At 34.4% G+C, this 14630-nt stretch overlaps 1 long non-coding RNA gene across 5 annotated transcripts; it reads left to right on the plus strand.

Annotated features, from left to right (window-relative positions):
* Positions 1-965: 965 nt before the first annotated feature.
* On the plus strand, positions 966-14396 carry LOC133308638 (uncharacterized). 5 transcript variants are annotated; one of them, XR_009751192.1, is made up of 8 exons: positions 966-1802; positions 3027-3104; positions 3541-7667; positions 7755-7925; positions 8001-8207; positions 13368-13432; positions 13752-13860; positions 14034-14396. It is a non-coding gene; the product is annotated as an uncharacterized LOC133308638 (long non-coding RNA). The 5 variants fall into 5 exon arrangements; XR_009751191.1 differs by having other exon boundaries at positions 3541-7925; positions 13747-13860; XR_009751189.1 differs by having other exon boundaries at positions 3541-7925.
* Positions 14397-14630: the final 234 nt, after the last annotated feature.

Consider the following 14630-nt stretch of genomic DNA (forward strand, 5'->3'; position numbering starts at 1 on the left):
AAACCGAAAACCGATCTAATCCAAATCGAAAAAAATTGGATTGGATCAGATCTGATTGGATTTGAAAAACAATCTAAAGGATGATTACATGATCAAACGAAAGGATTGGATCAGATGATTTTTGCTTCCAAAATTGATCCAATCCAGACCGCGAACACCCATAATTAATACAAAGTGAAAGTGCAAAGTATTACAAAAATATAAAATTATTAATGTAACCTCATCTAACAACTTATAAACTTTTGAATTGAAAATTATTCTTTACATGATATTAGAACTTCCGTGATCAAGTGTAACAAATTCGATCCTCACTTCATTAAAGAATAAATAGATGAGATTATCTTGAAATCTAATAGACTAGCCACGGAAGAGAAATATAAAACTGCTAATACAAATACAGAAGAATAGGGCGAGATGATGTTTGGGAAATGTTACTGTACATGTGCTCGCGGTTATCCCAATCGTTGTCTCCCCTAAACGACGCAGTCCTTATGTCTCATCACCACAATTCCCGATAAAGACAACATCCACAGTGACGTGGTCTCCACACCCATCGTGGATCCAACGGCACAGAATATCCCTTTTCCATCAACGGTCATAACTCACTCATTCACGGATCATGTCCAAATCACAGCCGTGAAATCCTCTTGGCACACTCCTCCCCCACTACAGGCGCACACACACATTTATTTTCTCTTCTTCACTTTTATTATGTCGTTCGTGTTCTCTGTCTTCTCCTAAAACATCATATTCATATTTTGTCTGTGTGTCTAAGAGAGAGAGAGTGGCGTGGTGATAATAAGTGTTAATGATAATTTGCTCATAGTCATTATATATTAAGTGCGCAAATAAAAAACAAAGGTTAAAAAGTTTCTTTAAGAGTCATCCCCACCCATTTTGTGTGTGGCATTCAACTATTTAAGGGTCTCTGTCTGTGCTCCATCTCCATTTGGGGTTGAAATGGGTCTTAACCCCTCAAAGGGTCATGCAACCCTTCCTTTCATTCTCTTTTCCCTTCCTGATGGAGGGGATCTTGCATCTCTACATGTTGCATGATGAGTAAGATGGTGCCAGCCTCTCTATTCCACCTCCGCCACAATGAATGACGAAAGAAAGAGAGAGAGAGAATTTTAAACAAGGTTCTGGTTGGACTTGGTGTTTGTGTTTGTGGTTGTGGTCTTTATCTTTCTTTCATTTTTTTCTTTTCTTAAATTTGTATTTTCGAATTTCTTTTTTTCTTTTTTTTTTTCTCTTTCTCCTTTTTTCTTGGTTTCTTGTTAGGTAGTAAACCCTAATACAATCTTCAAATAATTAAGTTGTGGCTCAGTCCCCAAGAAGATTATGGGTGGATCACAGACTTTTCTTTTATTTTGTTTTCCAGCTATCTCTCTTTTCCTTCAGATCTGAATCAATTATGAATTTTTTTTCCCCTTTCTGATTTTTTCAAAAGCACATAATTTTTTTGTGAGGTTTCCAAATTTGGGTAGCTATCTTATTAGTATTTACTCATATGTTTCTATTTTTTGTTGGAACATAGAAATTGACAGAAGAGAGTGAGCACACAGAGGCACTTGGTATAGCTATATACTATTGCTTTTGCGTGCTCACTTCTCTTTCTGTCAGTTTCCATTGCCGGGAAACACTATGTGGCTCTGCTTGTTCCAATCCCAATCACAAACCCACCTTCAACCCGCTCTCTCTTTCTCTCTGGACACAATGATGGAGCTGATGAAGAATACCGACTGCAACAGGTTACATATCATTTATGGAACAGTGAAAGGCACTGTGGCGCTTCGACGCTTGTATGTTTTCCCATTTTCATCTTTTACTAATGTTTGAATTTTTATTCTCATATTGATTATATTATATATATTTTTATATAAAAATTGAACATACATAATCTAATAAAAATTATCCAAATCTTATAACTAGATCAATCTAAAACAATCCTAATAGCTTGATTATATTATATTTTAGCCACTACTCAGGATTCAATTTAATATTATCAATTATTAAATGAAAAGCGTGACTTTTGATGACCCTAGGTCCCCAGCCTCGCAGAATGAAATATAAATGCATATATAGCATAGCATGGGATGATTCACGTCATCATATAGTATGGTCCTCACAAATTTTCTTCTCGTCGTTGCTAGTTGCTAGCTCCCTAGCAATCATCATCTTCCTCATTTGATATTCATCCCTTTCCATATTTTATAATTCTCGCGCATGCGCACAAGGTTCCCTTACTCGGTAAGTGGTACTGTTTGTTCCCTTCTAGTTTCTCGGACATTTGGAATTTCAAATGGGTTTTTTTACGGTTTCATTGGTTTTATCTGATAAAACCTATTAAATTAACTGTAGGGTTGTTTGTGCTGAGTCTAACACTACAAATTGTTTGAGAGTTTAAGCATCATTTTTTTCCTCCGACCTCTAATATTTGCTCTTCCTCTCACTTCACTAATTCAGGGATTTTCTTGACCAATCGTATTACATTCTTTTTTCTTTTTCTTTTTAATCATATCGTATGATCTAATGTGGAAATAAAAACCTTGGTCGTGATAACGGTTGATATTCTACTCAAGCTTAATTTATCCTAATTTTTCTTTTTGAGTTTGATGCAGATATATATAAGCATAGGCTTGGACCATTCTTATTTCTTCGCAGATAACCTTCTATATACCATTATGATTTTGTTAAGTGTTTTTGGTGTTTCTAGAAGGTCATAGGTTCGAATCCAACAACCTCTTTACAAATATATTTGCTTACCGGTAAGCAAATATACAAGGTAAAGCATACGAGGGTAAGTGTACAAGGAAGGATTGCCCTCACCCCATATGGTAACTTTGATGGGGGAGTGGTTTTGTTTGGTTTTTTCAGTGTTTCCACTCCTCTGATCTTCCTCCCCCCTTTCCTTTTTCTATTATATATCAGAAATAGTTTAGACTGTGCCTCGTTGTAGTTCCTTGTTGAATCATAAATGAATTGGGAATTTGGGACTAACATGTTTTTTATTGTGAATCATGCAGGCAGCATCAATTTTTTATTGTAAAGGTTTCCAATTTAACATGTCTTTGCCTCTCTTCCCCCCTCCATCTCTCTCTTTGGTAAGCTTAGTCGTTACCTTTTAAAACAATCTAACACCATATTCCTGCCGTGCTTTAAAATGTAAATTCAATTATGAAGGTTAACAATGAATTCAATTATTTCCTTTTTATATTGAGTTTATTGGAGACTATTTTTTTCTGTGTCTACATATTGCTAATTTAAAAAAATTATTTTTGGGTCTATATATATATATATATATATATATATTTCGGTTGGTTTTACAGCACTTCTGTGATAATTAATTATTATATATTTAAATTACGAATAATCATTTTTAATACAACAAAGGTTTTGCAGTTATTAAATTCAAATTGGAATTTGAAGTTTCTATTAATGCTTATTTAATAGCCTTATAATTTGTTTTTCTGGAGCTTTATCTCTAAATAATGTGTCAGCTGTCCTTTTCACATGTCTTATGGTTATCCTTTGATGGAGACAATATCTACACTCCCGTAAGCAAGAAGACAACTTAAAAGACTGTAGATGTATTGGAAAAAGGAGAAGTATCTGGGGGATATGCTTACAATTTTAGTTTATTATGGGAGGAGCTCTTCAGGTTCAATTCAAAGTTTATGATCTGAAGAATATGCACCATCCTTTTCTATATGGGAAATAGTAGTCTCATGTTGTAGGAGACTACTATCGTATGCCATAGACAGTTCGATAAGTGTGCTGCTATTTTCTTTTTTCTTTTTTTTAGTGGTGGGTCCCATCATTTTGTGTCTTAGCATAAGATATGCTCTCTCCTAAGAATAGACAAACCCTTTCTATATATGATTAGATGTATCATGATTATACCTTTATTTATAAAGAGTCTAAAATGAGAGTATGACTTATGTTTCTTTCAAATATCTGTATGAGTCAGAAGTTTCATGTTACTAAATGCTAAATTAACTTTATATTATTTTGCAAATGATTTTAGGTTGACAAATGAATCAGAGACTAACAAGTCTAGGGCATTGAGGGACACTTATTTACTTCATAATATTTGCAATTCCTATATCCGACTTACTTGTTTATAAATGTATTGTCAATTAATGGATATCTTTTCATACTTATCTTTTGTCTTTCAATTTGGTTTGAAAAAGCCTTTGGAAAAATGAATATATGGTGATGACTCCTGTAAGCATTGTTCATATACAACAATCAATTGATTTAGTACTTATTTCCCCCCTCATCAATGTTTCAAAGAAAAACATATCATTCACAGAAGAAGAGTATTGTTTTGTAGGTTATAGATTGCTCTTCATGCATCTAATAATATTTTTATTGGTCTTAAAGTCCAAACTACTTGTTCCCAACAGCTCAGTTAAGCAAGTTTTACTGTGCCACCCAAGTAAATTCATGCAACCTTTTACATTGTATAACTTTTGGACCTAGTGAAAATTGATTCGAACATTATGATTCCATGTCTTGTATTTGGTATAAAATACAGAACTTTATACTCACAAATAACTGTTTTACATATGGATTACACTTGAATGCATTCTGACTTGTATATTTTCAACATTCTATGTGGAAGCGTGTAAATTCAACAAAAAAGTTAATTAACATATCAGTTATTTGATTCATTTTCATTTCAAAATCGACTTAAGAAAGTTATAACTGGTAAATATTGTGTTTTGATCTTCCAAAGAGTTTCCCTTGAAATTGTGTCCTTTTTCATTTTCAATCCATGTTGGATCATTTAATTGAGTATTAGGCATATCAGTTGATCAATTTTTGGTTTATAGTTTGCTTGTGTCATATTATTAATTTCTGTTTCAATATCCAATTCAATAGGTAATGGGTTTTGTAGTTTTTTTTCCTGGTTGGGTAGTTAAGGGCTTCAACTGAATCTTCTTTTGAAGCTCCTAGTAAGTATTTTTACTGTGTCCACGTCTTTATGTCAGTTGAGTATTAGGCATGTCAGTTGATATTATTTTGTTTATAGTTTGCTTGTGTCATATTATTAGCTTTTGTTTCAAGCTCCAACTCAATAGGTACTGGGTTTTGTAGTATTTTGATATTTTCCCTGGTTGGCTAATTAAGGGCCTCAACTGAATCTTCTTTTGAAGCTCCTAGTGAGTATTTTAATTATGAGTCCACGTCTTTATGTTTTCTTTTATATACCTGCTTCATCTTATGAATTTATGCTGGCAGGTAGTCATTGTGCAAATTATATTATCTATGCCTTGTTGGAAAAAAATCATGTTGTATAATACATCATCATTGACCGCTTCTTATATTTAGACAGTCAAATGGTGATTAATAAGGCTATAGTTGTAAATTCGATTGTCTATTGTTCTTTTTACTTATGTTTAAAAGCTAATGTTTAGAATCTTTGTCTACTAGTTACTTGGTTGAAACTTTTCACTTTTCACAAGAACAATTTACAGGTTAGTAAAAGGATGGATGCATAGCTTGAGAGGTAAATAGTGGTAATTATGTTGGGGATTCAAGTATGAGTGATGAAGTGCTATATTTATTAAGAATGGATTAAGAACCATATAAGTAAAAAGACTCTTAAGCTTAATGTTTTGGAATGAGATGTAATGCTAAGTTCATTTATTGTGGTTTTTAATTTAGTGATGAAGGCCTTTGGTTTGAGTTTCCCATGATCACTTGACATATGCTTAGTCTATATGTTCATGTTTTTCTAGGTGTAATTATTTTGACACGTTCCAAGAGTGCATTTATTGTGTAATCATCGTAGGTGATCGCAAAATGTTCTTCTCAAGTATATAACATATTTTCCCTTTCAAGTGGAAGCTTTTTCGAGTATTAATGAGATTTTCAATCAAGACTTAAGTCTTGGTCCTATAACATAGATTAGGAATATACCCAAATACCAACCACCATATTCAAATATTCAGAAATCAATCAAGGCTGGCTTAGCCAAACCATTGACTGTGATGCCAATATTATGCAGAAAATCAGGATTAGAATCTTTCTGTTTTTATTTGGGATGCAATCATATCCCTGATTTATAGCCTATTAATTAAAGATTTATTTTTTTCTTTAATAGGGATTTGAATTTGTTTCCATTTTTTTCTCATTTACTCTTGTATAAATATACTCTTTCAGTGTAAATCAAATTGTATCAAATCAGAAAAGCTTTTGTCTTACATCTCTCAATATGGTATCAAGAGCAGGTTGGTCCTGAGAATACTCAGCCACCACAACCATCGTCAAACTGGCGGCACATCGCTGGAAAACTCAACTCCAAGCCATTGTTAAGGTTGTTTTCCGCTTCCTACAAAGTCCCAAGAGCAAAATTCGGCCGAATCCCAGCCTTCCACCACTGCCGTTAGCCACCGTCAGTAGCATCGAAAATACTTTTTGGCAATATTTTCGGCAAGACCCACACCTTTTGAAACAGGAGCCGATCTACAAGTTCCAAGAAAGACCACCAGATTCTGCTGAGCCACGCGCTCGCACGCGACAAAGAAAGGACGGAGCGTCCGCCCCAAGCGCAGCCACCATACAACGCATGCAAGCCACGCGCCTCCCTACAGTGCTCTGTTATGGTTCGAAAAGGTCTCGTTCGGCTCGTCTCCCTTTTTCCTATCTGTTTGAAGCCTTTTTTATTTTGGACTATGGCTATCCAAGAGAAAAACAACTTAGAGAGTGACTATTTCTACTGTTGGGCGCAAAACGGTTCCTCTTCTACTGGAGAAATATAATCTCAATGATTAATTTAACAATTATGCCATATCAATTGTTAACATATCATATTAAAAATTCACATGATTAACGGTCAACAGCTTGAACATGTGGAAATGGAGAAGAGTCCAACCATTTCTTGTTAGGCAGTTTCCAATTTGTTAGTTTTGTTATTCAGAGTCTGTTAAGTCAATTTGCTTATTTTTCTTTTCTTCTTTGTACGTTTAGCTTTCATGCACTCCTATATCTTTTAGGAGTCAGATCATTGTAATTCATTCATTCAGAAAATAAAAAAAATTCAATTTTCATAAGATGATATCATATCTCTCTTGAGGGCTCTGGTATATTTCTCTTCCGCTGATACCTTCCATTTATTGATCTTCTTCTTTCTTGCTACTCTCAACTAGGCATATCAAAATCAACTTTCTGATCCTTTCTTTCTTCATCATAACAAATCTCCTTCGTTGGTTCTTGTATCACCATTGTTGAATAAAAGAAATTACCATAATGGTCACAAGCAATGACAGTGGCTCTCAGATTGAAAAACAAGCTAGCATTTGTTAATGACAGCATTACTTCTCCATTGGAAACAGACCCGACATTCCCAACATGGGAAAGGTGCAACACAATGGTGTAGGGATGGCTTCATCGTTCAATAGCAAACAATATAGTTCAATCCATACTTTGGATAGACAAGGCGTATGAGGTTTGGAATGATTTACATGACAAATTTTCTCAATCTGACATGTTTAGGATATCAAATTTGCAGGAGGAAATATACAAGATGAACCAAGGTGATAGATCTGTAACCAATTACTTCACAAACTTGAAAACGTTATGGGACGAGTTGAGCAATCTGATACCACTTCCTGGATGCACTTGCAGCACTCTAACTTAGATGTGCGAGTACAGAGATGGTGATTATGTAATAAGATTTTTGAGAGGACTCAATGAAGAATTTTCGCACGTTTGTTCTCAAATTATGCTGATGAATCCTCTTGCAGATGTAAACAAGCCTTTTTCTTTAGTTGTGCAATTAGAAAGGCAATTCCCGTCAGAGCCACATGATAGAGGCAATAATGAAACCAAGATTTTTTCAAGTTCATCAGGAAACTTTCGAGATCGTAGCTCTTCGTATAGAGGGAGAAGGTGAACGAATGCAGGCAAAGGACAAGGTACAAGTAACAAATTTTGCACCCATTGTAAGAAAATGAATCATATTATTGACACATGCTACTTCAAAATTTTAGATCCAAGAATCCTTAACAAAACCACAAAGCAAATTACGTGGTTCAAGCAACAGAGGAAAATAGTATAGAAATTCCATATCCAGGAGTGTCAATCTCGAAGGAGCAATATCAAGAATTTGATGAATTACATGCAGCAATCAAAGGCTGCACATGCTACTAACATGGCACAAGCCTTGAAGTCAAGTGAAGTGCCTTTCTCTTTTGCAGGTACGATTTTGATTCATTGGCTTTTAGATACAGGTGCTACAAATCAGATCATTTATTTGCCTTATATGTTTTCATCCATTAACAAGATTAAACCTATTCTTGTTAATTTACCAAATGGCTCTCATGTATCTGCATTGTATTCTAGTACTGTTCGTATTTCTTTTGCACTATTCGAGATTTACAACTTGTACATACTTTTAGTTCATAATGTAATGAGGATTGTGATCCTTTGTTGTGGCACCTTCGTTTAGGGCACACATCATAGACCATTTTAAAGAAGATTTATGTTCATTTTCCTTTCATTCCTGATGTACATGTAAAATCATGTGACATTTGTCACTTTGCTAAACAAAAATGACTTTTGGTCCTTCAAGTAAGTCATAGACTACTAGAGGTTTTGAACTCTTGCATGTATTCATGGGCATAAATAATTTTTAACTCTTGTTGATGACTTTACTCGTTTTACGTGGGTTAAATTAATGACACAAAAGAGTGAGACCCAAAAGCACCTACAAGATTTGTTTCATTTGTTGAAGATCAGTTTGACACAACTTTAAAAACCGTTCAAATTGATAATGGGAAAGAGTTCATGATGTATGAGTTTTATGCGAACAAGGGTATACTTCAAACTAGTTGTGTGGAAACCCAACAGCAAAATGGGTTGGTGGAGCGCAAACACCAGCATATATTAAAAATGACTCGAGCACTTGCCTTTTAAGCTAATCTGCCAAAGTCTATCTGGTGTTATGTTGTTATTCATTCTGTCTTTTTGATCAACAGGCTCCCTACTCCATTACTACGTCACAATTGCCTATATGTGATGCTTTACTAGAAGGCTCATATTCTTAGTGATATAAGCATCTTTGGCTGCTTTTCTTATGCATTTACATTGCCTTCACCAGACATAAACTTCCCCTCAGAGCTCGCAAATGCGCTTACCTTGGTAACCAAGAAGGTACAAATGGGTATGTCTTATATGACCTTTTTTCTAGAAATTTTTTTGTTTCTCGAAACACTATATTCTATGAACTTACTTTTCTTTTTTCTAAACTTACTCATTCAACCAATCCATGCCACACTTCTATTACCATATTTCCTGAAACCACCACCTATCCATCTTATCGTGATACAACAACACATCCTCTCACTCAACCTGTGTTAAATATTCCTATCACTGACACATCTTCAAATCAACCTGTTACAGATCCACCCTCACAACCTTCCCGTAACACATCTAATCCCTTACCTCATTGATTATCTAGATAAAGAAATCCACCTTCATACCTTCGTGACTTTCATTGCAATCTTACCCAAAGTATATCCTCTTATATTCATTACTCCTTACACCATATTCTGACTTATGACTCTTACTAACCTAAATACCAAAACATAAGGCATAATGGAGTTTATAAAATTAAGTTCAATCTTGATGGATCTATTAAAAGACATAAGGCGCGCTTAGTTGTAAAAGGCTATACTTAGGTTGAAGGAATTGCTTACTTCGACACCTTTTCTCTAGTGGCGAAGTTAACTATTCTTCGAAACTTATTATCAATGGTTCTTGAGCAACTATATGTTAATAACGCCTTCTTGCATGGGGATTTAAATGAAAAGCCGAGTCAGGTCTATAAATTATTGAAGTCCCTGTTGAACCATAGGTCACCAAGACCAAGAAAGTGAAGTTTTGATGATTATAAAACACCAAATAGCTCAACATGGATAAACACATTGAAAGGCATAACAACAAGTTCCAAATTCTCTAAGAAGACCAAAGCAAAGTACAAAAATGATTAGGCTACTCAAATGTGTAAAGTCAAACTTGAAGTCAATGTTTTCAAGTCATACAAGCTACTAGAAGGCTCAAAGTACGAAGAAAACTGAAGATTAATGAAGGCTTAGACTTACATTGTTGTAATAGATATTTTAAGTCATAGAACTTGTAGAAATGAGTTTATTGAACTTTATCTTGAGGATTGCATTAATAAGTCATAAACTCGTGCATTAGTGACACACACATTGATCATGCATACAAGATCATACACACATGGAAAGTTGTTATATAAGTGTGAGACATGATCATACACATGTTAGAAGTCATTAGAAAACATTTAGAAGTGATTAGAATCGAAAAACAGCAAAGAAAGTAATCATTTGTGCTGGTTTAATCGGTTACCACATAATCTTGTAATAGATTACATGAATCGATTACTTTAATGCATTACATGAAGCCATGAAGGTTTAACTGATTATATGTCGAGGCATAATCGATTACAACTTATACAAAGTTATTTAAACACGAAGTTAATGACATAATTAGATATACAACAGCTATAAACAGCTAGTAACTCGATAAGGGTCATATATAAACACTTTTTAGGAGTTCTGAACTAAGTTTAATCACAGAAAAGCACTAGAACTCAGAAATTCAAGAATTAACCCGATTTAAGCTAGTTTTGCATATCCTTGAGAAAAATCTCAATTACTCTCTCGTTTCTTTTTTTTTCTGATCTTTTTGAGAATTCTGAATATGGGGAGGCTGCCCTACATCTGTTTCAACGATTTGTGTTGCTGTAATTGTTGGTGAGACAATTGGAGTGATCCTATGAGCTTAAGTTGAGTGTGATTAAGGTGTGATCATAGACTTGTAAAATTTCGATTGTAAAAAGGTTTCTTCAAGCACCTCTTGGAAGCTTGATGATAGTGGAACGATCGACCTCAGTCTGGATGTAGTTCTCAAGTGGTTAGAGACTGAACCAGGATATATCCCGGTGTGATTCTTTTTTATCTTATCTCTATGATTTCAATACTTATAACTTATTTTCTGGATTATAAATGTTATATTGATTCTGTTTAAGGTATGGGAATCATTAGTTTCCTGTTTGATTTCGTTTTTGAATATTTTCTTGAAAAAGGTATTGAATTACATTGATTTTGATCACTTTTCCCTTCTAATTTTGATTCCGCTGTTTAATTTCTGAATTATATGTTATATGATATGTTTTGATTTTGTTTTGTCTTTGGAAAATGTTTATACTCTCTGAATTTTGTCTTTGGTTGAAATTGAAACAAAAGGGTTGTGTTTTTCATTGTTTCTTACAAAAGAAGTAACTCACAATTCACCCTTCCTCGTGTGATTATTTAGCCATCTTTTTCTTTCAGTCCCTCTATGGACTTAAACAAGGAAGTCGTCAATGGCACGCTCAGCTTACTTTAGCTTTGTGTTCTTTGGGACGTGTTTAGTCTTCAACAGATTATTCTCTTTTTATATACTTCACCGTGACTCTTTCTCCGTTGCACTACTAGTGTATGTGGACAACATTGTCCTCGCTGGTAATGACATGTCAGAGATAAAGCGTGTCAAATCTTTTCTTGATCAGTAGTTTCGTATCAAAAATCTCGGGTCCCTTATATTGTTTCTTGGTCTTGAGATTTCACGTTCTAAGAATTGTTAATTCAATGCAAGTACACCCTTGAGCTCCTCTCTGATAGTGGAATGCTTGCTACCAAGCCTGTTTCAACTCCCATGGATTCATCTCTCAAGCTCAGTCGCTCTTCTGGGTTGCCTTTGTCCAATGTTTCTTCTCATCGGAGCTTAGTTGGTTGCCTTTTGTACTTAACAATTAAAAGACCAGATATTTGCTTTCCGGTCCAACAATGAGTCAATTTGTATCTGCCCCCACAAATGTTCACCTTGATGCAACACACCTTGTGTTATGTTACATAAAAAATTCGTCAGGGACTAGTTTATTCTTTCTTGCTGAGAATTCCTAAAGTTTTCTGGTTATTCAAACTTCGATTGGGCATGTTGCGCAGACACTCAGAGGTTAGTTACATGTCATTGTGTCTTCCTTGGTAATGCATTGGTCTCCTAGAAATAAAAAAAAGACCACCGTGTCTTGTTTCTCTTGCGAGGCAGAATATAGGGCAGATATTGGCCAGCCTCACTTGCAAACTACAATGGGTTGCTTATTTACTTTGCGACCTTCATCTTCCTTTGGACCAACCTGCTTCAGTTTTTTGTGATAACTCTTTAGCTATTTACCTTGCTCACAATCCTACGTTTCTTGAGCGTACTAAACATGTGGAAATAGATTGTCATATTGTTCGTGAGAAAATTGGTACAAATCTCATTCATCTCCTTCCAGTTTTCTCTTATGGGCGACTTGCAGATGTATTCACGAAGCCCTTGTTTCCTACTCCCTTCCATTCCATCATCTCCTAGTTGGGACTTTAAGACATCCATCGTCCCACTTGCGGGGGGGTGTTAACGTAGTCTATTCAAAATTCACATGCTGATATTCACACAAACGGTCAATAGCTTGAACAAGTGGACATGGAGAAGAGTCCAACCATTTCTTGTTAGGCAGTTTTTTATTTGTTAGTTCTGTTATTCAGAGTCTGTGAAGTCAGTTTGCTTATATTTCTTTTCTTCTTTGTATGTTCAGCTTTCATGCACTCCTATATATTTTAGGAGTTAGCTTATTGTAGTTCATTCATTCAGAAAATACAAAATTCAAGTTTCATAAGATCAAACCTGATGTGTCCAATTTCTTTACTGTGATGTCATTGCATTCTCTTTCAACTATTCTTGGACTTAGAACTGCCCTTCCTAGCCGTTCTTCCCTCATTTCTTCACCGTGATGACATTTCATAGTCTTTCAACTAGTCTTGGACTTAGAACTGCTCCTGCTAGTCGTTCTTCCTCTTCCCTCAGTGACCAGTGTTTATTCCCAATCTTCACTTATGTTGCCATTGAACTGCTCCAAGCTCGAATTTCCTGTCATTTGAACAATGAAAACCAGGAAGAGACAAGTGCTGGTACCATTTGATGGGGAATAAATACATTCTTAAAATTAAAAACTAATATCACAAAATTTATTCTCACTCCCGGAAAAATAACTTTTTTTACGTCAAAAGTACTACAGAAATGACAAATATAAAGAATGAATGAGATCATTCAAAATTATAATCTTCCATTAACACTTTCATGATAATAACTTCACAATTGATACATTTTCAATGTGAGAAAATGTATCAATTGATCATCATTTCCATAATCACTTTCATGATTCTTGTTCTTGCGATCGTTTGTAATGATCATACCTATTATTATTGTTATTATTATTAATATTTTTGTTCTTGGTTGATTACTGTCTGCAGGTTAAAGTTGCAGAAGGAAATAGGAGGATCAGATCATGTACGTAGTAGCACATAATGTAGAAGAGGTGCTTGAGTTGTTGATTATGATACAATGTTTTAATAAGTTTCATTTGGGTGCTTTTAGAGCTATGATTACTCTTTTTTTCTGTCCAAATCATCAAGAATGCATTCCATCTGCCTTGAACATTTAATAATTTTGTTTTGGACTTGCATTGACTTATAGATATAGTTACTCTGAAATGACATTTAATTTAGGGTTCGTTAGTAATTTTTCATACAGATTTAGGATGAGGTATTGGATGCACCCAAAATAAGGATTGAGCAGATTGTGCATTTTATGTTTTGCTGAATTATGTTATGTTTGTGCCTGTGCTACTAGTTCAGTTAGTTGATGAAGAGAAAGCAAAAACCGCCCCTGGATTGCCATGGTAGCTGACAAAAAATCTTAATGATTGGAAATGCTAGAAAAGGCAGAGAAAAACAATTACTTCAGGTTTGTGGAAACATTTCAACCTTCTGTAGAAAAATTGAGATATGGTTGGATTTTTATAAAGTGGCTAACTCATGTAGTAATTAACATGGTTATTTGCCTTGTATGCAATGTGTTGTTTGCAAGTAATTTAAAAACATCACTTTCTCATTCTTTATGTTTGTGGAGTATTTCAGTTTTGGATTTTGGCAATTTAGAATGGAGTTTGTTCATCGTGGGAACCATTCGTGGGTATTCAAATGCTTCGACTTTTGGAGAATTCCTCAGGCGTGTCTCGAATTTTCAATTTGCAGAGAACACAAGACCAGAAAGAAGCATATCTGAAGTATCGTTTATGAGGATTGTGTAATGTATGGCTGCAGTGAGAACCGCCAACCCGCCCCATTAGGTTAAGGTCTTCGTGGGTAAGGGCTAAAAATCTTGCTAGGCCAAAGCTCCAAAAAAAACTCTTATGGGTTAGGGTTAACCTCTTGATCATTTAAAGTTACAATCTCAACTCTATGGGTTAGGGTTACCTCTTGATAGACATTTAAAGTTACAATCTCAAAAAATTTCTCTCTTTTATTGGATTATTAAAAATTATTTAAATATATAATTATTTAATATTTTTAAAAAATATTTTATATAAAATATTAGTTTTCATAATTTGATTTTTGTAATGAAATAATATATATATATATATATATATATATATATATATATATATATATATATATATGGAAATGTTATATGTACTATCATTTTAACCTTACTATTAATATCTCGTTCGTTAT

Source organism: Gastrolobium bilobum, unplaced genomic scaffold (genome assembly GCF_033153095.1).
Source record: "Gastrolobium bilobum isolate Gb01-03AN ecotype WA unplaced genomic scaffold, APGP_CSIRO_Gbil_v1 utg814, whole genome shotgun sequence".
In the NCBI taxonomy this organism is placed as follows: domain Eukaryota; kingdom Viridiplantae; phylum Streptophyta; class Magnoliopsida; order Fabales; family Fabaceae; genus Gastrolobium; species Gastrolobium bilobum.